This window comes from Danio rerio, chromosome 5 (genome assembly GCF_052040795.2).
Source record: "Danio rerio strain M-AB ecotype USA chromosome 5, GRCz13ab, whole genome shotgun sequence".
NCBI lineage: Eukaryota > Metazoa > Chordata > Actinopteri > Cypriniformes > Danionidae > Danio > Danio rerio.
In genome coordinates, this window is record NC_141025.1 from 3,170,001 (window position 1) to 3,195,000 (window position 25,000).

At 39.5% G+C, this 25,000-nt stretch overlaps 1 protein-coding gene across 6 annotated transcripts in view; it reads right to left on the minus strand.

Moving 5' to 3' along the window:
• Positions 1-25,000, minus strand: part of mtmr4 (myotubularin related protein 4) — a 144,951-nt gene that overhangs the window by 56,261 nt on the left and 63,690 nt on the right. The window lies entirely within an intron of this gene.

Consider the following 25,000-nt stretch of genomic DNA (forward strand, 5'->3'; position numbering starts at 1 on the left):
CGTCAGCCAATCATTGCATTGCTGATCATGATTTCGAGGATCGATAGATCTGTCCTTAACAACAAACGCAGCGATCTCAGATCAGTTCATCCAGATATTCTAATCTGATTCGCGAACTTGTTTGGAGAACCAAATTAGCAAGAGATCAGTTATCAAGATTAAAAGATCCAGGATCTGCCAAATCATCTTAGATCATTTAAGCGAGGTGCGAAGAACGGACCCCAAATCCCCTCTAAACTTACTAATAAAAATCACAATGTGAAAAAAGAAACACTACGTATGCGACGCCAAGAACATAAACACTAGTGGTGTCAAAATTAATAGTTTTTTCGGTTTTTAGCGGACAATTCGGTATCGGTTTAGTAATAATCATAACCGGTTATTATGTACAGACGTCACTGATCTCCTACGCGCTCTGTCGTGAGGGAGGTGAGCGCCGGTATTTACAACACTCAGGAGCCAACTCAGGGCCGTCCCGTGGCATAGGCAGTATAGGCAAATGCTAAGGGCGCTGTACATCCAGGGGGCGCCAGAAATGAGCGCGGTTCAGTTGGTTTTGTTTTGATATTCCTGACACATTCAGTTATAGCGGCAATAACTCAAAAACCTCTTACCCTAAAAAGATCTAAAGTGTGTTTCCAACAAAAAGACAAAGCTGGTTCTGTTTCACAGCTGTCTTTCTTTTTTCTCTAAGCATTACGACCACTGCTCCGTTTAAGCCCTCGCAATATGTGTTTTGCCAGGAGAGCTCTCAGTAAGGAGCAAGGATCTCAGTAAGGATCAATAATTTTAATCCTTAATTATTTTCATCTGTAAAGACATTTGTGTTTTGCTGTACATCAAGTGTGTATTAAGTAATGTGTAAGCGTTTGGACCTGCCTCTGTACACCTCTCCTTCAGTTCCTCAGAATAGCAACGCACCAACAATGCGCCTTAACACACCTCCTTTATAGACCAGCACACCCATGAGTCCACAAAGTGGCGCAAATGAATGTGAGATTTAAATACCGAGGCGCAAAACATGACAATTAGTGTTGCGCTGGTCTGAAAACAGCAACAAATCATGCCATTCGCAATGGCATCGCAATATTTTATTTAATTGTGACACGTTACAAACCCCTGATGTTAGTCTAGGGTTGTGGGGTTTGACATTTATTTGATTAAAATATATTTATATAAACAGTGAATGAGTGGAAAGACAACCAAAGTAATGCCAAAATATGTGTGTTTTTATTTACAATCCCAAAGTGAACGACAACAACGAATTAATCAAAAATAAAGAAAAAGTAAGGCAAAAATATACTATTTACAATATGTACAACACTGAGACAAATAAAGACGGGAAAAACAAGAGAGCTGGCAGAAGGGACGCAGGCGGCGCTAAAGAAATGAAAAGAACAAAACCCAAACTAAATCTAACTTCCCAGAAGCATCTAGCTAACTATGTGAAAAACAGTATAATTAACACACGAAGATCTTCCGAGTCTTAACTATCTACTCTATCTATCTATCCAAAAAGTACAAGGAGTGGCGCTCGCCCCTAACCTAGTGTACTAGATAGCAGAGTAGTCCTACGTGTTGCGAAATGTATGTCACGTGACCTTCTTACCTGTCCGCTTCGTCCAAGCCTCGTAAACAACGATAAACTAAGAACAATGTACGAATAACGGACGGATAACGTGCACACAGAACGGGCAACAACAAAACACACAGTAAGACGGGTTATTTCAAAACGCACGCGGTAAATACAAACAAGCGACAAAACAGCGAAAGAGAAAAATGCAAGCAAGAGAAGGCGAGTGGGAATTGAGATTACAGAGGAGACTTGGAAAGCGGTCTTGAACAGGGTTAACTCCTCCTCAATCTGTGCACGTCACAGGCTTATACAATGCAAGGTAGTGCATAGAGCTCATTGGTCCAAAACCAGGCTAGCTCGCATCAATCCGTCTATTGACCCTGAGTGCGACAGGTGTCATTCTGGTACAGCTACTTTATTTCATATGTTTTGGTCCTGTCCTTCCCTGCTTTCCTTTTGGAGACAAATGTTTCTCTCGCTATCAACTATTAACACTGTTGATATCCCACCATGTCCAATTATTGGTTTATTTGGGGTTCTTCCGCCCGACCACACTTTACCCTCTCATTTTGTAGACTTTGTAGCTTTCTTAACTCTTCTGGCTAGGTGATTAATTCTTCTGAACTGGAAAAGCCCTCACCCTCCTTCTCACTCTTGTTGGATAAGAAATGTTCTTTATTTTATGAAATTAGAAAAAATTAGGTACTCTCTTCACCGAACTAGCACTATTTTTATTAATTTATGGGAACCCCTTCGCAAATATGTCCAAACTCTTCAGCTTGACCCTGCTCCTTCTGATTGAGTCCCCACCCCCTAATGCCCAGCTTTTATGGGAAACTACTTCTGGTCAACACATTGTAGACTTGTTTTTTATGTATATAAGATTGCACTAGTGTTGTTGTTTTTTATTTTATTTATCTATTTGTTTTTATTATCATATTTTTATTTATTATTGTTTATTTATTTTTATTATTACTATTTGCTCAAAATACTCTTCAGTATATTTGCATATTGTTACATGATTATGTCTTTGTAAATTTTTGTAATGTTTCACAATGTATAAATAAAACATTAAAAAAAAAAAAAAAAAAAAAAAGAGAAGGCGAGTGGTCTGGCGCACGCTTTTAACACGGGTGGTCTTTTCTTATTGGATGTGACGTAAGAGTGACGTAACCGGGGAGGGATGACTGACAGCTGAATGGACCAATGAACGGAACCTGAGAATACATGAGAGCAGATATGGGAGAACAGAGCGAGAGCGAGAGAAGAAAGAAACACAGAGAAGCAGAGCACAAAAACACAAATACATAACACACATATTGCGATATCAAGTATAATTTAGCAGATGAAATGATTAGCTCTATTTGGAAAGAATTCATGGTTTTAGGATAATTTCAGATGGTAATGGCATGATTTTTCTAGTAAAGCGCATCTGTATAAAATGTAATAAACCAAATCACAAGATGAACACAAATGCTTCATGGCTTTTCTGAGAGTCTAACAGTATTCAAACAAATTGAATAATTAAATGTAAAATAAACAACACTGTATAATGTTCATTGTAGGCAGCAAGGTCGCTGGTTCTGGGACTGAATTTTTAGTCCGGCTCCCGCCAGCTTTTATTCCACACCCGACCGCTCCCGTCAGTGTTAACCTACTGCCCAACCCACCCCATTTTCTACCCGACCCGACCTTTCCTGCTAAATTTAGATCTGGTTTCCAAAATCTCACGTTTAATTCGGGTACTACCAAAAGAATACAGATAAAAGTGTAGGTTGTGCAAGGATTACAGGCTAAACGTCAGTTTTGTTTGCCCCTTTGTGACGAGACGCGAGTAGACATGGAACGTTAACCGTTTCAAGGAAAAGTCAAGGTTTTAAAACCATCAAAATTTTCTGCAATACCGTTTCTAAGAGTACTACGAGTACAACTTTTTTATTTACTTTTTTTTTTTTTTAGGACAACAGTATATCCAGCAGAAATGATCTCCAAAGATGCTGTTTTAAATTGTAAAATAAATCTGTTTTTGAAATAAATAAACACAGCAGAAGTCAACAATTAATTTGAACGATTCAGCCTGACACGTTTACTGCTTCATAATATTATAAATGTTTCTCAAATTAAAATATAGTGCGTTTAAAAGGGGAAAATGTACAAAGAATATATTTAAGAGCAGTTATCACAATACAGCAAAACCATGAAACTTTTATCAGGGTTATCATACAGTCAAAATCTTGTGGCTGGTGAGGTTTCTGACTCTTTCAAAGTCAGATTTACAAACATATCCACTCAATGGACAGACGAGTCTTCGCTGAGGCCAGTTTCCAGCCTCCGCTGCTGAGACTGAAGCTCTGCACAAGACTTTTGGCCAGCAGAGAAATTAAAATGGTCGTGCCCAACTGAGTCTGGTTCTCTCATGGGTTTTTTTTTTCTTCACTCTCCTCTCGATGAAGTTTTTTTTCCCTCTCCGCTGTCGCCACTGGCTTGCATAGTTCAGGATCTGAAAAGCTACTCATCGATGAATTTGCTCTTCAGTGTTTGGACTCTCAATAATGACTTTAAATCACACTGAACTGAGCTAAACTGAACTTAAACACTAAAAACTGAACCACCCTGATCCAGTTACTATGACCATTTATGTGAAGCTGCTTTGACACAATCTACATTGTCAAAGCGCTATACAAATAAAGCTGAATTGAATTGAATATATTTGCCAACTACTGATTGTGCTTCATACATCACATCAGCATTATTTCTGTGCACATATCAGGTTTATATAGGGCCAAACAAGAATGTAAAATGTATAACGATTGAATATGCCTCCCCCAAAACACCCAGCTGGATGCTACAGAGTCCAGACAGCCTATAACAAGCGACACAGAGCACCATGGTGGATGTGCATGAGCACTCTCTCTCTCACTCTCTACCTCTCTTGGGAGAGCTATATTGTTAAAACCACACGCTCCCGTTGAAATTACACCAGAGTTACTGATTGCTACCGTGATTTCTATAGAAATTTATTCCCACGCCGCAAAAAATCTGGTCGGAAACGCAGACCTCTATTTGCATGTTCTTGTCTTGTTGGCGTGGGTTTCTTCCGGGTGCTCCGGTTTCCCCCACAGTCCAAGCACATGCGCTATAGGTGAGCTCTTTAACTAAATTGGCTGTAGTGTATGTGCGTGTATGTGTGTTTCCCAGTGCTGGAAAAGCACTTGCTGCATTAAACATTAGCTGGAATAGTTGGCGGCTCATTCCGCTGTGGTGACCTCTGAAAAATTGAAGGAAAATGACTGAATAAATTTTAATTGCATATATACTGTACATAAATACAATCAATCTCTCTTGAAGTTACTAAAGTGTTAATCTCCTGTGTTTGAATGCTTTAAACTGGCTAGAAATGCGTACACAGTCACAGGCCTCAAAACACATAAATGATGCATTTTTTTTAGTGACTTTATATTTACACCTTGCAATTACTCCACAATCATGTGTGTTTTTAACTCCTACCAAACTATAATACTAACTCAACATTGCAGATGTGCATGGTGATTTCCATGCTGAAACTATATATCGTGCAGCCCTAATTCCACCCCCTCAAAAAATAGCTTTGAATCATGGAAACCCTGCAGCGTGTCCTTGGACTCGAGTTAATTTCCCCTCAATATATTGGCTGTAGGTCAGAGTTTGAGACGCTGCAGAAATCGGTCATCACATGCGTACGTGTTCACACACATCATGCAGTGGATTAAACATTGATCTGAAGAGACCTTGAGCTCCGTTCACATCACAAGACCAGGTGAAAGACCTGCAGCAGTGAAGGCGGACCGCATATCAAATATGTAATCTCCATAATGATCAATAACAACATATAAAAGGCGAAATAATTCACTCTCCTTTAAAACATGTAGTACTATTTACTTACTCATGCTTTAATGCCACATCAGCAGCATTGGCTATGTTCTAATGTTCTTTCAGATAGGGTGCTAGTGGATGAGGTGCACAAGAAAAGATATCATAAGCCACTCTGGTGACCTGACACATCCTTATCATTTACAATCTCCTCACTGCTGCTACACGGCACTCATTTTCATGTGTTATTCAGACCTGAGCTGGCAATGACGCAACCCAATTTAAGTCCGTCTACATATTGTGTCTAAAAGCGTGTGAAAAAGCTCAAGCCTGGGTTTCCTCTGAAGATGACAAACGAACAAACCATTGCTGCAGTTCAAGGTCTTCTGAAAAGCGGAGATGTTTTCAACTAGGTGCATCTGGAAAATGCGAGCATGCCACATGCGTGCCACTTGCAAACATGTGCGTGTCGCTCCCTATTTGCGCACGCAAGCCACAAACATTTCTGCAGTTTGTTTCTGAAGTGAGTTCATTTGTCTGGATGCTCATTTGCATAATCATTAAGAAGAGACAGAGCAAATGACCCAGACAGGCCGTCTATGACATCCTACGGTCACAAACACTGCAGACTACAGCCAGATGGACAGAGGTGTGTGTGTGTGAGAGAGTGTGTGTGTGTTTGTGAGAGAAAAAGAAACCGGACATAAAACCTGCCTGTGCACAAATGCATGTCTGTATGTTCATATAGATATGTTTGGAAGTTTGGAAGGAAGGAAGGAGGTTTGGAAGGAAGTTTGGAAGGAAGGAAGTTTGGAAGTTTGGAAGGAAGTTTGGAAGGAAGGAAGTTTGGAAGTTTGGAAGGAGGTTTGGAAGGAAATTTGGAAAGAAGGAAGTTTGGAAGTTTGGAAGGAAGTTTGGAAGGAAGGAAGTTTGGAAGTTTGGAAGGAAGGAAGTTTGGAAGTTTGGAAGGAAGGAAGTTTGGAAGTTTGGGAGGAAGGAGGTTTGGAAGGAAGGAAGGAGGTTTGGAAAGAAGTTCGGAAAGAAGTTCGGAAGGAAGTTTGGAAGGAAGTTCGGAAGGAAGTTTGGAAGGAAGTTTGGAAGTTTGGAAGGAAGTTTGGAAGGAAGGAAGGAAGTTTGGTAGGAAGGAAGTTTGCATAATCATTAAGAAGAGACAGAGCAAATGACCCAGACAGGCCGTCTATGACATCCTACGGCCACAAACACTGCAGACTACAGCCAGATGGACAGAGGTGTGTGTGTGTGTGAGAGAGAGTGTGTGTTTGTGAGAGAAAGAGAAACCGGACATAAAACCTGCCTGTGCACAAATGCATGTCTGTATGTTCATATAGATATGTTTGGAAGTTTGGAAGGAAGGAAGGAGGTTTGGAAGGAAGTTTGGAGGGAAGGAAGTTTGAAAGTAAGTTTAGAAGGAGGTTTGGAAGGAAGTTTGGAAAGAAGGAAGTTTGGAAGTTTGGAAGGAAGGAAGTTTGGAAGTTTGGAAGGAAGGAAGTTTGGAAGGAAGGAAGGAGGTTTGGAAGGAAGTTTGGAAGGAAGGAAGGAGGTTTGGAAGGAAGTTTGGAAGGAAGTAAGTTTGGAAGTTTGGAAGGAAGTTTGGAAGGAAGGAAGTTTGGAAGGAGGTTTGGAAGGAAATTTGGAAAGAAGGAAGTTTGGAAGTTTGGAAGGAAGTTTGGAAGGAAGGAAGTTTGGAAGTTTAGAAGGAAGTTTGGAAGGAAGGAAGTTTGGAAGTTTGGAAGGAAGGAAGTTTGGAAGGAAGGAAGTTTGGAAGTTTGGAAGGAAGGAAGTTTGGAAGTTTGGGAGGAAGGAGGTTTGGAAGGAAGGAAGGAGGTTTGGAAAGAAGTTCGGAAAGAAGTTCGGAAGGAAGTTTGGAAGGAAGTTCGGAAGGAAGTTTGGAAGGAAGTTTGGAAGTTTGGAAGGAAGTTTGGAAGGAAGGAAGGAAGTTTGGTAGGAAGGAAGTTTGCATAATCATTAAGAAGAGACAGAGCAAATGACCCAGACAGGCCGTCTATGACATTCTACGGCCACAAACACTGCAGACTACAGCCAGATGGACAGAGGTGTGTGTGTGTGTGAGAGAGAGTGTGTGTTTGTGAGAGAAAGAGAAACCGGACATAAAACCTGCCTGTGCACAAATGCATGTCTGTATGTTCATATAGATATGTTTGGAAGTTTGGAAGGAAGGAAGGAGGTTTGGAAGGAAGTTTGGAGGGAAGGAAGTTTGAAAGTAAGTTTAGAAGGAGGTTTGGAAGGAAGTTTGGAAAGAAGGAAGTTTGGAAGTTTGGAAGGAAGGAAGTTTGGAAGTTTGGAAGGAAGGAAGTTTGGAAGGAAGGAAGGAGGTTTGGAAGGAAGTTTGGAAGGAAGGAAGGAGGTTTGGAAGGAAGTTTGGAAGGAAGGAAGGAGGTTTGGAAGGAAGTTTGGAAGGAAGGAAGGAAGTTTGGAAGGAAGGAAGTTTGCATAATCATTAAGAAGAGACAGAGCAAATGACCCAGACAGGCCGTCTATGACATTCTACGGCCACAAACACTGCAGACTACAGCCAGATGGACAGAGGTGTGTGTGTGTGTGAGAGAGAGTGTGTGTGTTTGTGAGAGAAAAAGAAACCGGACATAAAACCTGCCTGTGCACAAATGCATGTCTGTATGTTCATATAGATATGTTTGGAAGTAAGGAAGGAGGTTTGGAAGAAAGGAAGTTTGGAAGGACGGAAGGAAGTTTGGAAGGAAGTTTGGAAGTTTGGAAGGAAGGAAGGAAGTTTGGAAGGAAGGAAGTAAGTTTGGAAGGAAGGAAGGAAGTTTGGAAGGAAAAAAGGAAGTTTGGAAGGAAGGAAGGAAGGAAGTTTGGAAGGAAAGAAGGACGTTTGGAAGTTTGGAAGGAAGGAAGTTTGGAAGGAAAGAAGGAAGTTTGGAAGTTTGTAAGGAAGGAAGGAAGTTTGGAAGGAAAAAAGGAAGGAAGTTTGGAAGGAAAGAAGGAAGTTTGGAAGGAAAGAAGGAAGTATGGAAGGAAGTTTGGAAGGAAGGAAGGAAGTTTGGAAGGAAGGAAGGAAGTTTGGAAGGAAAGAAGGAAGTATGGAAGGAAGTTTGGAAAGAAGGAAGGAAGGAAGTTTGGAAGGAAGGAAGGAAGGAAGTTTGGAAGGAAAGAAGGAAGTATGGAAGGAAGTTTGGAAGTTTGGAAGGAAGTTTGGAAGGAAAGAAGGAAGTTTGGAAGGAAGTTTGGAAGTTTGGAAGGAAGGAAGTTTGGAAGAATGGATGGGTGGGTGGATGGATGGATGGATGGATGTATGGGTGGATGGATGGATGAAATGACTTTGAACATGGCATGGTTGTTGGTGCCAGACAGGCTGGTCTGAGAATTTCAGAAACTACTGATCTACTGGGATTTTTTCATGCACAACCATCTCTAGGGTTTACAGCGAATGGTCTGAAGAAGAGGAAATATCCAGTGAGCGGCTGTTCTGTGGGCGCAACCCGGTTCTAGTAAGGTGTACCTAATAAAGCGGCCGGTGAGTGTATATACATATGTGTGTGTGTGTGTGTGTGTGTTTCTGCGTCTGACTGATCTGGAAACATGATGGAAGCTGATGAGGACATTAAGCCCAATCAAATCATTAATAAATAAACAAAGATGATCTGATTAATGCTGAGTTTACTCTGCTAGAGGAGAGAAGCGCCCGGATCATCGCTCTGTTTACAGTCCATCACAGAGCACTTTAATTGTGTCAGAACTTAAACATGATTAGTGTTGACACTGAAAGCTCTCCGCCTGCTAATTCTGTGCCATACATCCTCATTAGCGTGAGATGCTAAAGAAGAGACGATAGCTTGTATTTTAAGACGGCTTTAAAATAGACGAGTTAAGCTTTAAAGGGATAGTTCATGCAAAACATTGAAAATGTACACACTTGAACGTGGTTATAAACATTTATGACTTTCTAAATGGTGTTAAACACTAACAGAAGATATTTTGAAGAATGTTGGAAACCTGTAACCATTGACTTTCATAGTATTTGTTTTTCTTACTATGGAAGTCAATGGTTACAGGATTTCAACGTTTTGAAACAAGTAAGGGGGGAGCAAATGACAATTTTCATTTTTTGGGTGTACTGTCACTTTAAGAGAGCGTTTAGTCAAAACAGAGACACACACCTTATTCATTCATTAAGTTTCCTTTGGCTTAGTCTCCATTTCAAAGCTTGCCACAGTGGAATGAACCGCCAACTATTCCAGCATATGTTTTACACAGCGGATGCCCTTCCAGCTGCAACCCAGTACTGGGAAACACCCATAGACACTCATTCACACATATACATTACAGTCAATGAATTTCATCAATTCCCCTATAGCGCATGTGTTTGGACTGTGGGGGAAACCGGAGCACCCGGAGGAAACCCACACCAACACAGGGAGAACATGCAAACTCCACACGGAAACGTCAACTGACTCAGCCGGGACTCGAACCAGTGACCCACTGCTAACCACTGAGCCTCCGTGCCACCTACAATGTGTATATTTACTTAGCAATCCACTGATATTGCTTTTAACTGCATTTACGTCAACAATTGCCTTTAGTTTCTGTTTACGAAGCTCATTCTGGGATTGACTCTGTGACAAAAACCTGTGTGCAAAGACCACAAAATAAGTCTTGTGAAGAAGAATAATCATGCAATCTGCTTTGTGATGTCTTAACATGCCACCTACGTAGTGCACTAGGCTTTGGAACGGAGCCTAAAAGTGTATTTGGCTGGAAGGGATAAAGTTCTGTCAGTTCAGAGAAACGAATGTCGGTTCGCTCTTCAGCTTCTGCTTTATCTGATGTAAATTATCCAGCGCTTTCTCCATTAAGCAGACCAGTGATTCCATGTCTCGAGGCTCAAAGCCAGCAGAAACTCTCAGAGAAATGAAGAACACAAGAATGTGTGTGTATGTGTGTGTGTCTATGCATATACACAGTGCTCAGCATAAATGAGCACACACCTTTTTGAAAATGAATATTTGTATCCATTTCTCAGTGAATATGAAATATAAATGCTGGTGCATTTAAACACAGCAGTTTTATTAAACAATTATATGTATTAAAATAAGAGTTTGGTCACATAAACATCTTAAGGAATATACAGATAATACATTTACAATCAATTAAGTTACTGCCAAAAAAATAATAATTTTTTAAAAAGTTTTTCTTGATTTTTCCTGTTTATTAAAATCTTATTTACTATTTTTCCCAACATAGCTGGCAGCTAGCTCACTGCAACTCACATTGAAGCTAAGCAGGGCTGTGCCTGGGTTGTACCTGGATGGGAGACTAAATGGGAAAGCTAGGTTGCTGTTGGAAGTGGTGTTAGTGAGGCCAGCAGGGGGTGCCCAAGCAGCTGTCTGTGTGGGTCCTAATGCCCCAGTTTAGTGACGGGGACTCTATACTGCTCAGTGAGCGCCGTCTTTTGCATGAGACGCTAAACCGAGGTCCTGACTCTCCAAAAAAAATAAATAAATAAATTTAAAAAAATAATAATAAATTAAAAAAAAAAAAAAAAAAGAGTAGGGTTTTAACCCCGGCATCCTGGCCAAATTAGTCTACTGGCCTCCGTCCATCATGACCTCCTAACCCTCTCAATATCATATAATTGGCTTCATCATTCTGTCTCCTCTCCACCAATCAGCTGGTGTGTGGTGTGCGGCAGGTGGATGCTGCACACTGGTGGTGGTGGATGAGGAGATTTCCCCCTATGTGTAAAGCACTTTGAGTGCCCAGAAAAGCGCTATATAAATGTAAGGAATTATTATTCTTAATATTATAATATTGACACAGAAAACGTCACAATATTATGTTGTATTGAGGCGAGGCAGTGGCGCAGTAGGTAGTGCTGTCGCCTCACAGCAAGAAGGTCGCTGGTTCGAACCTCGGCTCAGTTGGTGTTTCTGTGTGGAGTTTGCATGTTCTCCCTGCCTTCGCGGGGGTTTCCTCCGGGTGCTCCGGTTTCCCCCACAGTCCAAACACATGCAGTACAGGTGAATTGGGTAGGCTAAATTGTCCGTAGTGTATGAGTGTGTGTATGGTTGTTTCCCAGAGATGGGTTGCGGCTGGAAGGGCATCCGCTTCATAAAAACTTGCTGGATAAGTTGGCGGTTCATTCCGCTGTGGCGAACCTGAATTAATAACGGGACTAAGCCGACAAGAAAATGAATGAGTGACTGAATTATGTTGTATTGATATTTTCTCCTTTTCTACCAACCGGAAACAAGCATTCAACAGTCAATTCTGATTTACAGTTTCATTGAAATATCTCAGGTTTGCCTCCATCTGCAGTAAATAACCGAATGGACGTGAAGGCATCAGACAAGAGCAATCAATCACAGCGCAGAAGTGAGCAACAGGAGAAAGTGCTGACAGATTTAAAGGGGTGGTCCACTACGATCTCATATTTTAAACTTTAGTTGATGTGTAATGTAGCTGTGTGAAAATAAACAGCATCTCTGAATGTAAAAAGTTCTAAGTTCAATGCTAAGGGAGACCTTGGTTTTTACAGAGTTAGCTTAGCAAAGCCTACAATGAACGAATTTTGGGGACTACAAAAAAATACTTCCGCCCCCTGTGACATCACAAGTTCGTTTACTGCGCATCCCACACTGCGCATGCAGGTAAGGTCCGTGGCCAGAGGTGCTGTAACGTTATAGCAGAGATGAAGCTAAAAATGCATCTAAACACGGCTGTTTCCACAGAGCTTCGTCTGTTTCTGTATTTGGGCTTCCAAAGGACACGACACAAAGACAGAAGTGCCTTTAGTTCAATATTAATTAACTTCCAGAGAATTATAAAATACTCAGCAAGCATGATTTGACAAAACAGCTCCAGAATCTCTCCCAGTTCAGTGCTGGATTCGGCTAAAATCTCCTCAAAGCAGAAGTTGTGATCTACAAGTAAGTGTTTTTATTTTTTAAAATTGATCATGACATGTACAGTGTCTAGCGTAGCAATGATGTAAACAATGCGAAATGCTGCTTTGCGGGCAAACGATTAAGCTACAAACTCACATTTATTAGCCAAACTCCTGTAAACACACACTCACTCCACCAGCACGATCTCTTATGTGTGTGCGCGACTGCACTGATTGTCTTGGCTTTTTCATGTGTTTCACATCTCAGATAATGAAGTCGCAAAAGATATGTGGATGATTTATATTACTTACACCTGCATATTCCGGATACTCGTGAAAGACGTCATGACGCATAGAGTTAAAAAAACACAGATTAGCTTACCTGACTAGTGGTCGCAGCAGAATAATAAATCAAGGCTCAACAGGTAGCATCTCACATCTTGTGCTTTATTCTTCTGTCACGATATATTACAGAAAATAACTTAATCCGAGCATCAGAGAAAAAGAAAGTCCCGCGCTCTTGCGCTTGTTACAGAAAGTTCACACCACACAAACACACACATAGACGCACACACAGACGCTGTTAAAGGAGCCGCACCCCTTTTTCACTCGTTAGTTACAGACACTTGTCAGATGTTATTTTAGAGAGCGGGCGCGAGGTTGACTTCATGTTTACACAGCAGAAAAGCGTGTGCTTTTACGGGCGTGACGTGGAGCTGATCCTCCAATAGCAGCACATTATGTCGATGACCAATCAGAGTCACTTAAGGGCGGGCCTTTTAGAGGAACTAGGAAATATGACAGTCGTTTTCATGTTAGCTGAGTAGCTGTGTATAATCAAAGTGAGATATATGAAAAAATTACGCGATTTCCGTCAAGTGAAACATAAGCACACATTGCTTTGCATCTTATAAACACAACCAAGCCTTAAAATTACATTCTGGACCACCCCTTTAAGATCAAGGAGTTTTCTCTCCATCACTTCATCACAGTCTCTCCTCCAGCAATCAGCTGATGGAGAATCTGATCTGCTGAGTCTGCGCTCAGCCCCACATCTGAACATTCAGTCCTGAGATCCACACATCTTTATTTTTCACTAACAAAAATGAACCGATTCTCATACCAATTTCCATTTGATTGCTGTAGCAGAGAATACATACAGTAATTATCATCAGGCATCCATATTAGCGCTGAACAATATACAATTTGAGCATCGATATCACAATGCGTGTATGCGCAATTGTCACATCACAGTGCTAGCTTATTTAATAAAGATTAAACGATAAAGATATTATTAATGGACATTGCCACAGCCATATCACCCTGCAGCCCAAGAGCGGTTACTCACTGAAGCTAAGCAGGGCTGAGTCTGGTCAGTACCTGGATGGGAGACCACTTGGGAAAACTAGGTTGCTGTTGGAAGTGGTGTTAGAGAATCCAACTTGTGGTCTGTGTGAGTCCTAATGCCCCAGTATAGTGAAGGGGGCTCTATACTGTCAGTGGGCGCTGTCTTTCAGATGAGACGTTAAACCGAAGTCCTGACTCCCAGTGGTCATGGCACTTCAGGTAAAGAGAAGGGGTGTAGCCCCATTGTCCTGGCAGAATTCCCTACATCGGCCCCTAACCATCATGGTCTCCCGATCATCCCCATCCACTGTATTGGCTCCATCACTGTCTCTCCACTCTACCAATAGCTGGTGTGTGGTGAGCGCACTGTTACTGTTGTCCAGGGGCTGCCATGGCATCATCCAAGTGGAGCTGCACACTGGTGCTGGTGTGGAGAGACTTCATTGTATATAATGTAGCCTTTAAAGTTACAAACATTATCATTTCTTGTTAAACTCTGAAATATTGAAATGTTCACACAGTTACAGGTCTGAAAGGGGTGGTCCACCTCGGTATCATATGTTAAACTTTAGTTGATGTGTAATGTAGCTGTGTGAACATAAACAACATCTCTGAATGCAAGACGCTCAAAGTTCAATGCAAAGGGAGACATTGGCTTTTACAGAGTTAGCTTAGCAAAGCCCACAGCAAACAAATTTGGGGAATACAAAAAAAAGACATCCGGGCTTGTGAGATCACAAGGGCTTCTGGTTTCGTGCATTCACCTCGCACATACGCCACGTGCTGCGAAGGGGTGTTGCCAGAGGAGCTGTAGTGTTACAGCAGAGAAAGCTAAATTGTTATCCAAGCGCTGCTTTTACCACAGAGCTTCTTCTGTTTCTGTATCTGGGCTTCCAAAGGACACGACATAAAGAGAGAAGTGCTTAGTTTAATTTTAATTATTAATTCATTCATTTTCTTGTCGGCTTAGTCCCTTTATTAATCTGGGGGTCGCCACAGTGGAATGATCCGCCAACTTATCCAGCAAGTTTTTAGACAGCGGATGCCCTTCCAGCCGCAACCCATCTCTGGGAAAAATCCACACACAAATTCACACACACACTCATCCACTACGGACAATTTAGCCTACCCAATTCACCTGTGCCGCATGTCTTTGGACTGTGGGGGAAACCGGAGCACCCGGAGGAAACCCACGCAAAGGCAGGGAGAACATGCAAACTCCACACAGAAACGCCAACTGAACCGAGGTTCGAACCAGCGACCTTCTTGCTGTGAGGCGACAGCACTACCTACTGCGCCACTGCCTCGCCCCTAATCATTATGTTCCAGTGAATTATAAAAATATATATGGCTAGCATTTGACAAAGGAGAACTCCCAGAATCTCTCTCAGTTCAGTGCTGGATTCGGCTAAACTCCTCCAACAGATGAAGCTGTGGATTGTGAGGCACAACCTGCAAGTGTTTTTATTTGTTAAAATTGATCAACTAAATGCAGAGCTTTTAGCGGTAAGGTTTCATATAACTTACACATCCTTATTTTGAATATATGTGAAAGACACTTGTCTGATTTTATTTTAGAGAGCAGGCAGGATGTTCAGCTGTGTGCTCTTCATTTCTGTTTGATTCAGGCCGTATTCACACTATGTACAGTTGCCTTGAACCAGGGCAAAGCCCACTTGTCCCCACTCCTGTCTCCCCCAACAACCTGCAGTCACATTCGGGCCTGGGCCCGCTTATGTCATCGATGACGCACTGTTCAGTAAGTGCTCTCATGCAGTGATATTCAGTGACATGCAGTCAAATATTTCGCCGAACAGATCCACCACTTTTGACGCTCTTCGATCGTGCAGATTTGCACTCTATAACATCAGAAAGATCCGACCCTTCTTATCTGAACATGCAGCTCAACTCCTTGTTCAAGCTCTTGTTCTCTCCAAACTGGATTACTGCAACTCTCTACTAGCTGGGCTTCCAGCTAACTCTATCAAGCCTCTTCAACTGCTCCAGAATGCAGCAGCACGAGTTGTCTTCAATGAACCTAAACGAGCACATGTCACTCCGCTGCTAGTCCGTTTGCACTGGCTGCCAGTTGCTGCTCGCATCAAATTCAAAACTCTGATGTTTGCCTACAAAGTGACTTCTGGCCTAGCACCTTCTTATCTGCACTCACTTCTGCAGATGTATGTGCCCTCCAGAAACTTGCGTTCTGTGAATGAACGTCGCCTCGTGGTTCCATCCCAAAGAGGGAAGAAATCACTTTCGCGAACGCTCACGCTCAATCTGCCCAGTTGGTGGAATGAACTCCCTAACTGCATCAGAACAGCAGAGTCACTCGCTATTTTCAAGAAACGACTAAAAACTCAACTATTTAGTCTCCACTTCACTTCCTAATCTGCAATTGCCTCTTTGAATATAACACTAACTGTACAAAAAAAAAAAAAAACCTACTAATACTTCCCTTCTTAGACTGTACAGACCTGAAACTTGCCTTTAGTACTTATTCATTGTTGCTCTTGGTTGTGTAAATTGCTTCCTTGTCCTCATTTGTAAGTCGCTTTGGATAAAAGCGTCTGCTAAATGACTAAATGTAAATGTTAAACAATCAAAGTCCTCATGATGCAGGAATGAGGAGGTCTGCTGAAGGTGCAGCTGTCATGCAGTGAGGGATTTGCTTCTTTAATAATCTACGACAGTTTGCGTTCATTGAACAGTAAGAATGATTAATAAATCCATATGAAATCACGTCAGGCTTTCGGTTTCGGGCTGAGGAGCAACAATCGTTTGTCGCTTTGCCACTGTGAGTCGTTTGTAGTGTGAATGAGGCTTAAGAAAGCATGCAGATTATAAACTTTTACTCTTATGATTGAACTCTGCATTGATTATAATCAACAATAATTCAAACTCAACATTGCATTTCCTCTGACGTCACTATTGTGGACGCACACCTAGTGGTATCGATGCTATAACCCTATATTGTGCAGCCCTACAGGCCGCTGCATCTTTAATTCAGCTCTGAAGCTCCTCAAAAGCCACCGAACGGCCGAGACGAGGAGCTTTTGCTCTCCTGATGAGGATCGGCTGCAGACGTGCTATAAAAAGCTGCGAGACACCGGGATCTTCAATCAGACCAATGACAGCGTCTCCTGCATGTCACAGGACAGAAATAGGACAGGGAACGAGGCCAAAACGAGACCAAAGCACTAGCAAAACCCAAACATACGGAAAGTGACGACAGAAGTGGAAAGTAAAGAGGATACAGTGAGCTATTATTAGTAGGAGACTGAAGCGGAGAGACTGGAAACGTTCACAATACATTAGGTCAACGTTCAGACAATGAATACTGAGTCACATTCAGCCCCTGCTGACTGAAACGCAAATTTAAAAATGTGTGTAAATATGTGAGAAAGTGTGTGTGTGTGATGGAGGAAGCTGCTCTCTCTTTCTGCTTCCTCACGCTCTGTTCTCCTGCTTCAGCTGATCTGGGAACAGAATCAGTCTCAATAACAGCACACTTCACTTGTGCTGCATTAACAGAAGCATAAGCTGCGTCCCAAATGGCACACTATACACTATGCACTCATGCACTATGTACTTATGCACTTACACACTCAACAGGATAGTACATGTATGTAGTGGCGTCCCAAATGGCACACTAATGTTTTTTTACTAAGCGGAAATTCAAACCGTTTCCCTGATGACGTTTGACATTTGCCAAATCAGTGAAATAAACGACCGAATTATCAAATATTACCTGCCGTGAGTATTGCCGCATTCACCATCGGGAGGCGCTATAATCACTCTCGTAGAAGAATTTTGTTCTCACCATCCAAAATAAATAAAGTTATTCAACATGTGCGTCCGATAGCTCCGCCCCTTCCACTACGTAAGCAAACCTGTGGTCGTTGAGTGCGTGAAGTGTCCATCATTCCACACTTCATTTTAGCGGCTGAATGAGTGCATCATCCGGGAAATTAAAGTGCACTTATTATTTTTATAGTTTTCAGTGTGAACACACTACTTACACTATTTATACTACAAAATGGCGTAGAATAGTGCATAAGTATGCGATTTGGGACGCAGCTATACACACACACATGCACACTAATACTTAAGATCAATGCTTAAACTAACATCAGAAACGCTTTACAGAGTAACAAGTTCAGCTGAAGTACGACTACAAATCAGAAAAAGTAAACCTTATATGAAGATAATAAAATTAACAAAGGCACTGACAAAAGTATGAAGTATGAAAGCTAGTATGAAATGAAAGCAACAAACTTCAATTAGTACAAAATGCAACGGTCAGAGTTCTTACCAGGTCTAGAAAATATGATCATATCACCCTAATCTTATCCTCCTTACACTGGCTGCCTGTTAAGTTTCGTATTGATTATAAAATATTGCTTCTTACCTATAAAGCTCTAAATAATCTAGCTCCTGTTTATCTACCCAATCTTCTGTCTCGCTATAATCCAACTCGCTCTTTAAGATCTCAAAACTCAGGGCTTCTGGTAGTACCTAGTATAGCAAAGTCTACTAAAGGAGGTCGAGCCTTCTCCTTTATGGCTCCTGAACTCTGAAATAGCCTTCTTGATAATGTACGAGGCCCAGACACACTCTTGCAGTTCAAAACTAGATTAAAGACCTGTCTGTTTAGTAAAGCACACACAGTACACTCAGTGTATCACATAGCGTTATGATAAATGAATGTGCTCCATGCATCTTGTTTAAATACACTATGAACAGCAGCTACGCTAATTACTCTTTTTATTCTCTATTTTCACCTGGGGATACTCATCTCAAGGCCCTCAGAGGTTATGCAGCACCACTGAAATGATCCAAGACTCGCGATGAGATGGTTTCCATAATCCTGGACCAGGCCGTATCCTGAGCAGCTGCTGTGATGGTCATGGAGGAGTGGAGAGCATGAGACTGAATCCTGTGAGACTCCAGGCACAGACGAGTCTTCGCTGAGGTCCTTCAGCTCCTAGACTGCAGCTCCGCACAAGACGTTTGGCCATGGGAGAAATGGTCGAGTCCAACTGAGCCTGGTTTCTCTTAAGGTTTTTTAATTCTTAACTTTCGCCAACTGGTGAAGTTTTTTCCTCGCCGCTGTCGTCACTGGTTTGCATGGTTCGGGACTTGTAGAGCTGCGCATCAATGGATTTGCTCTTCAGTGTTTGGACTCTCAGTAGTTCACTGTTTCAAATCATTATAATCTTCTATGTAAAGCTGCTTTGACACAATTTACATTGTTAAAGCGCTATACAAATAAAGGTGAATTGAACTAAATTGAGTAAAAGAAAAAATTATGCTGAAATAAAATATTAGAAAACTTATTTGACATAGCGGTCAATGCACCTTTGTTTTTTTTAATGATCCATTCAGATTACTTGCAGTGAAATTACGAAAATAAATAAATAAATAAATGAATAAATGAATTAACAAATAAATATCATATATAATTATACATTTATATTTTCTTAGAAAAAAATATATATAAATGCATGAAAGAACTTAAATTAGAAATTCTGCCTTGGCAGCTTACTAAAATAAGTCAAAACATTCAAATGACTAAAAAAAATGCTACCTCTTTTAAACCCTAGAGCCAAACTTAGCCAAAACTAAGCCAAACTTAAAAGTCGTAATACTGAATGGATGAAATTCACTGTTTTCCATCATCTGGCAACCCGGGGTGCTAAAATATAATTGGCTAAAGTGGCATTGGATGAGTTAAATGATCAAAACAAAAGACAGTTATTCCAGTCGTTTTCAAAGCAGAATATCTGCTTTATGACCTGGCTGACCAAATAAAGACAAATTTGTAATTTGCCTTCCACAAAAAAAAATAATAATAATAAATAAATAAAAAAATATAAAAAAATACAGAATCTCACTGATTCACCTTCAGCAGCTATACTAGACACAGAAGAGGAAGCTCCAAACATTGAGTCAGGAATTGCAAGAATTGACGCTAACCAAAAGCAAGATTGTATCATTTTAAATATTTCAGTATCAATATTTATCGATACATCGCTAAATAAGAACTCCTAAATAAACATGGGTGCTTTATGTTGATTTATTATCTTCGAGGAGACATGAGTGAAATTACTCGGAGAGCTTTTCAGATGGGACGCTGGTTTAATTCATTAAAACAATCATCATCATCATCATCATCATCATCATCTACTGTAATCCAGTGAGATTGACTGGGGGATTATTACAGGATCAAATGTGCAGCCGTTCAGATTAAAACACTTCCAGACACTCATTCATCTATCAGGGCTTTTCTGTCAGCACACTTAGAATGCATCTCTGCTTTTTCTTCTTAAACAAACATTTTTCTCAGCCTCCTGTGTGTAGAAAGTAATTTTATGGCAATAAATGGATTCTTTTAAGTGCCTTTAAAATGAAATACCTAAACTAAAACAAAGGAGGTTGAGAAAAATGCTCCCTCTGAGGTTTTTGCATATATATATATATATATGCAAAAACCTCAGAGGGAGCATTTTTCTCAACCTCCTTTGTTTTAGTTTAGGTATTTGATTCACTGAATCATTCGTTCATATGATTCATTCAAAGTAGTTGATTCATTTAGAAATGAAGAAAGGCAGGGCTTGATGCCAGGGTGCTAATTACAGAGGGGTTTGGCAGGGGGTTGACCTCCCTACTTAATGCTTGATCATATATATATATATATATATATATATATATATATATATATATATATATATATATATATATATATATATATATATATATATATACATATATACATACACACACACATACATACATGCATACATACATGAACAAATAAAAAGTAAGAAATAAGAAATAATGCGTCAAAGTCCAAATAAACATGGTGCAAATCATCAGTAAACAAATAGATATATTTACTATACTATAAATTGCTACATAACTAAACTAGATTTAATATGGACCATCCTTAGGTTTTATGTGCCAGCATGGATATGGTGTTGACTCTGCTGCTTCCCAACTTGCGTTGCAGACAAACAGCCACACCGTCATTTGCGTCCTTTGAAAACAGCAAGAGCAGCACTTCCGTCTTTGCTGTGTCACTGTTTTGTCATGTTTTTGTGCTGTTGTGCATGCAAAAGTACTTAGTATGAGAATTATTTCATGCAAAACATTTTTTTTTTGTGGTTTATTTAGCCGTGCGTACATGTACAGCCTATCTCTCGTTCCGGGTTGTTCAAAAAGCTGATTGTTGGTCCAGAAAGCGAAACCTATGCTTATTGGTTGAGAGAGAGCGAGTTTGAACCAATCTGGGCATGGGGGAGGGACAATGCAATGCATCAATGTATGATGTCTGGTTTGTCCGGAGCCTCTGAAGGTCCATGAATGTAATGTTTTACAGCGCTGAGCTTCTCTTCTTTATGCCAATCTTTGAATTGTATGGATCACATCAAAGGATCAAAAGTTATTCAACATTTAAGAACAATTCTTATTTTTAGCCATGGGCGGCTGTCTCGGTCTTTAAGGTCTTTAATTGTATTACAAACAGTACATTAACATATTTACACATTTTAATACAAGAATTGCTGCTGTGAAGAAAATATAAAACTGTTTATGAAAAGCATCGTCAATGCACCGTGATGCACTGAGATATCGAATTGAACCGAATCGATGACGACAATCGTAACTGAACCGTGAGACCAGTGTAGGTTCACACCTCTACTATATTTGTACTCTAGATCTGCCGTTTTCAGACTCTTGAATGATTTTTTTTAACTATTAAAATTTAAGATGCAAATGAGAGAAAGCTATTTCTCACTATTAAAGGGCTGATCCCCCAAACATCTTGTTTTGACATCCCTCAAGGGGGGATCAAGCATTAAGTAGGGAGGTCAACCCCCTGCCAAACCCCTCTGTAATAAGCACCCTGGCATCAAGCCCTGCCTTTCTTCATTTCTAAATGAATCAACTACTTTGAATGAATCATATGAACGAATGATTCAGTGAATCACTCATTAAGACAGAGACTTGCGCTCATGCTAGTGGTTTTGTTGTCATATTTAATTTTCCATGACAGACTGAAACCAGCAAAGACCAGCATAAAAACCCTCATCTGAGTGTCTTTTAATGATCATTACTAAAAGAAGTTCCCAAAATACTGACATCTAATTAATAAATATGAAACTTTTAATTGTAAAAATTCTTGCATCACTAAATACAACCCTCCAAAGCGGTGTCATGCCCAGAAACCATTTATGATTTTAATGTCATATTTGTTTCTCTATGAGAAACTGAAACCAGCAAAGATGAGCACAAAAACACACTCAATGTCCTTCAATTACTGTTACTGAAAGATATTCCCAAAATACTGACATCTACTAATAAATAAATACATGTTGGCTTGTGAAAATTCTTGCATCACTAAATACAACCAAAGCAGTGTCATGAAAACAATGTCTGAAAGGCACTCAAGGTGAGGAGGAGGAAAGATGAAGAACAAATGCTGGAGCTCAGTCTGTCCCGCTCATGCTGAATATTTCAGGAGCAGGAATATTTGAAAAGATCAGCGGCGTCACCAGGGCCCGAAACACAGCCGTACACACAGATATCTGGGGCAGAACAACACACACACACGTCTTCAGCATAGACACTCAACATGAGAGATACAGGAATGACCAACACAGCGTATCCTCAAACGGGACAAAGGAGCCTGCAATGACCTTCAGCACAGGACAGACAAACTGCAGACACTTTAAGACAGACAGACAGAAACACACACACACACACACACACACACACACACACACACACACACACACACACACACATACATACATACATACATACATACAACAAGCAACAAGTTCCTTCAGTCTGCACTAATATATCAGGGTTTCTGCAGGTTTTATGAGGCTCAATTTAAGATTTTCTTAAGACCCACTAAAAGATGCATTTGTTGTAAGTTTTTTACCCTTATAAAGCATAAAAATGCCATAATATGTGTGCAGATATTTCAGAAACATTCACAGTGAACATATAAATGTGTACCGTTTATCAAGTGTCACTCATCTGTAAAGATCGCCAGCACACAATAAGAGCCAACTGCAGCACTTTCTGTTGAGCGCGAAACCAATCATAGGGCTGTACGAGAAAACCTTGCTGAGAAAGCGAGCGAGATATTTATCTTTGTTTATTTGCTTTAAATGCTTGTGTTGTTTAACTCTTAAAGACCTAGAGGTATTTTGTGGGCACTTAATGGGCCTTTTTTTATAATTTTTTTAAAAAGCAGTTTTATTTTTATGTTAGCAGTCAGCCTCAAGTGTCATATATTATTTTAAACAGGAGAACCTGAAGTTTCAATCTGTATCATTTAAAGGTCCAGTCTTAAATATTTTTTGGTCCAAAAACAAATGAACAGACAGAAAATATTCCAGAATTTTCCAGAAACGTTTTTTTTTTTTTTTTTAAAGTGGCATTTTCTAGTTATTACAAACAAAACCTTATGAAGTTTGTTTTTCTTTCGTTAGAAATACATGCTATGATGTTTTATACTTCCAAAATAAATTTTGTCTACATCCCTGAGCAAGTTATAGCAATTTATTTCAATGTTATTCACAGTGAACATATAAATGTGAAAACAACGCTAAAGTCAGTTACTCTACTTTGAAAAAAAAAAAAAAAAAAAAGTGTGTTCCATTTTGGAATGTCTGTCTGTGCTTTGATCAGTCTAACTCCACCCACTGCCAGTTTAACCAATTATATTTTAGACCAGCAGGTTAACTTGGTGGACAGCAGTGTCTTTGTTTTCAGACATAAGGGCTGCTTTAATGGATGCGGATGTGGCCAAAAGTGACATGAGATGCAGATTTAGAGTTAAAAAATCCATGAGGTGGTTTTTACTTAGCAAACAATTCAAATATAACAAAAGTAATATATATATATATATATATATATATATATATATATATATATATATATATATATATATATATATATATATATACATATATATATATATATATATATATATATATATATATATATATATATATATATATATGTGTGTGTGTGTGTGTGTGTGTGTGTGTGTGTGTACATGTGTATGTATGTATGTATGTATGTATGTATGTATGTATGTATGTATGTATGTATATATGTATATGTATATATATATATGTATATATATGTGTGTGTGTGTGTACATGTGTATGTATGTATGTATGTATGTATGTATGTATATATGTATATATGTATATGTATATATATATGTATATGTGTGTGTGTGTGTGTGTGTGTGTGTGTGTGTGTGTGTGTGTGTGTGTGTGTGTGTGTGTGTGTGTGTGTGTGTGTGTGTGTGTGTGTGAATATATATATATATATGTATGTAATTAATATAAAGCAATGTTTTTAGTCATTGTTTAACATTATTAAATAAATTAGAAAATTACCCATGGCAAATATTTAAATATTTCGGCCCACTAACCTCAGTTTGTTTTTTTGGCCCTTCAAAAAAATAAAGTTTGAGCATCCCTGCTTTAGACAGTCAAATGCTTTCTATAACTTACACCTTTGTGGAAATGCACGTTAAATTACATGTAGAGCTGCACGATATTGGAAAAAAATGACAATGCGATATTTTTTTTCTACCTGCGATATATATATTGGGATATTTAGAAATTCAGAATCGGGAGTTTTGAACTGCTCAAAAATTAAATAATCAATAATTCTATAATAATTTGGGTAATTTTTTAAGCATTTTTATAGAATATAAAAAATTAATAAGTAAAACACTGAACAAACATTTTTATAGTTTCTTTTGGGTTGTTTATAAAAACAATATGACTTAACTGTCAATTCAGATAAATCAAGGACCTTATATGTTATGATATTAATACTAAATGTTGTTTTTACTGTGATAAAGGTGAGCTCATTTGGTAAATGCCAAGATGACGCTTTATTATCACATTTAGGAATTAACACGAGTGACAAATTAAGTAATTTAACTTTTTATTCAACAATTACAAACTTTTTTTATTACAACTATTACAAAACAGAAGGAAATACCTTGTCACAAAATTGTAAAAATATAAAAACAGCTAAACACTAACCCCCTGAGTGGATTAAAAAAATAAACATGTTATAAAACAAATAAATTGTGGATAAGATAAACTTGTTCTAATAATTACCAACAATTAACTTTACAATACATAAATAATATGGCAGTTATATATATATATATATATATATATATATATATATATATATATATATATAATTATTTTTTTGCTTTGCATCGCTCCTCCTGCGATGTGACTATTGCAGATGCGCACATCGCGATTTCGATGCTGAAACGATGTATGGTG